The sequence below is a fragment of the Penaeus japonicus genome, unplaced genomic scaffold (assembly GCF_977035675.1).
Source record: "Penaeus japonicus unplaced genomic scaffold, GWHDUDI00000001_assembly GWHDUDI00000016, whole genome shotgun sequence".
NCBI lineage: Eukaryota > Metazoa > Arthropoda > Malacostraca > Decapoda > Penaeidae > Penaeus > Penaeus japonicus.
This window is the reverse complement of record NW_028234418.1, coordinates 35,537,403-35,539,902: the sequence shown is the minus strand read 5'-3', so window position 1 is coordinate 35,539,902 and position 2,500 is coordinate 35,537,403. Positions and strand designations below refer to the sequence as shown.

At 25.7% G+C, this 2,500-nt stretch overlaps 1 protein-coding gene across 1 annotated transcript in view; it reads right to left on the bottom strand.

Moving 5' to 3' along the window:
• The window catches only part of LOC122257342 (uncharacterized), a 6,773-nt gene extending 6,257 nt beyond the window's left edge, over positions 1-516 (bottom strand). The window contains exon 1 of the mRNA XM_043022591.2: positions 385-516. The gene's annotated coding sequence lies outside the window, so the exon portion shown is untranslated. The remainder of the gene's footprint in view (positions 1-384) is intronic.
• Between the last annotated feature and the right edge of the window lie 1,984 nt (positions 517-2,500).

Here is a 2,500-nt window from a genome sequence, read left to right as displayed (position 1 = left end):
CAATAAAACATATTAAGTTTAAAACACAGACAACACAACCAACAGCAAAAAGGTTTAGAAAGCCTCATCAGGAACGAAGGTACAGTCATGCATGTGATACACTATCAAGCCAGAAACCATCGAGAGAAAATATATTGAAAAAGACCTAACAGGATCGGGTATTAAAGAGATAAAGAGATAAAGTGTATCTCCTCCTATCAATGGAAAACAAAGACAAGAAAAATACCTAAAAGAATACCTTCACATCATCCGTATTCTTCCCCTTAAAAAACGAAATCGAAAAATATGCAAAGCGAGACAAACACGTATCAAATCAAAGTTAAATCCTCTAAATCAACCCTATATAACCATCCCTTTAATAAACACATCCTCACCCTTACTTACTTCGATAAATATCAGAACAAACAGAAGAATCCAGTAACTTAAATAAAAGCTACATCCACGGGTGTCCCTCCAGCAGGAAACACGAGGCTCAAGAACGTTCAAAACAAAACAAAAATATTCCCCGTTCGCGAGTCGTTCCTTTAGCTTATTCTATGCCATTCCTTTAGCTTATTAGTGTTCAGTTAAATACTATAAAGAAGTGTTCAACAAAATGTTCATTGGTGGTTGATTTACGGTATTTCTGTTTCTTCAGAATATTGCTTCTAAGAACAGGAGAAAGAATGGTTTATTGTTATTGATGTTATTATTGTCATTGTCATTAACTATATATGATGAATTTAATTGTCACTGTCTATGTTATTATTATTATCAGTGATATCATCATTATCATTTTCAATATCATTATTGTTGTTCTCATTATCATTATTATTACTATCATTATTATTACTATCATCATCATTATTGTTATCATTATAATCATCATTATCATTATCATTATTTTATTTATTATTAGCATAATTATTGTTTTTGTTATCATTATTATCATAATTATCATTATCATTATCATAATTATAATAATTATCATTATTACTATTTTCATTATTATCAACATTATCATTATTATTATTATTATTATTATTATTATTATTATTATTATTTTTATTATTATCATTATTATTATTATTATTATTATTACTATAATTTTTATCATTATTATCATTATCATTACAATTTTCATTGTTATTACTGTAATCATTATTATCATTATCATCCTCATTATTAGCATTACCATTGTTATTATTATCAATATCATTATTATCATTATCAGCAGCATTATTACTATTATTATCATAATAGTTATTATCATTATTGATATTTCCATCTTTATTATTATCATTATTAATATTACCATCATCATTATCATTATCATTATTATCACAATAGGCTAATAATAATGATGATGATAACAATAATAATAATAGTAATAATGATGATAGAGTTAATAATGATAATGATAATGATGATAATGATGATGATAATAATAACAATGATAATAATAATAATAATAATGATAATGATAATAGCGATAATAATAATAATAATAACAACGATAATGGTAATAATGATAAAAATAAGTATGATAATGATGATAATGGCGATAGTAATAATAATAATAACACCACAATTATGTAAAAATATTGATAATCATAGTAATGATAATAATGATGATGATGACACTATAACACTGATGATAGTAAAAATAATGATAATAACTATCATCCTCTCATGGAAAGTCGAAAATAGATTTCAACATGTAAAAAAAATAAGAAAAACTGCACGTGATTTATGAAATGTTACTTTGATGAAAATTTAGATTTCAGAATATCAAGAGTAACAACAAATATCTATCTATCTGTAGTATTACATCATTTGAAAAAAATATTACGATATGACTAAAAAAAATTAAAAATGAACCCGGAAAACACCGAATTTGAACGCATAAATCAATCCCCCCCCCCCCCAAAAAAAAAAAAAAAAAAAAAAAAAGTATACATCCATGTCTTTGCAAAATTTCAAGAAAGATAAAAAAGTACTTTCTCTCTGCCATTGATTATTAGTGTCTCAACATCTGATACATATTCTTCGTCATGATTTGTTAAGCTTCCCTTTCATTTCCTATTACAGTCTTTTCTCATGGCAGCGACGAAAAAAGTGTATTTTTTTTACAGCATGTTTTATGTGAGTAGGTGTGCTTTTTTTTTCTTTTTTTGTATTTGTCTTTGTCTTTCGCTTTAATTTACGTTAATATTTAGCAAATCTATTGCCAAGTCTTAATCGGTGTATTGCATGTACGTATATATTACATCAACATATTATTTCTTACTTTTCCCATGTTTCTTTACGTTTATATATACAGAATCAAGGGTCAAGTCTTTATTTTTATATCGCAGATGAACGAAACGAACTGGAGATTTGGAAATAATTATTTTTCTTTACGATCTATTGGACACCTGAAGAATATCAATGCTGTTAATTAATGTTAATGTTGCTGTAGTGCTGTAGTAATAATGGCGATGTTAGTAACTTTACTAATAAACAATGATAAATAATAATA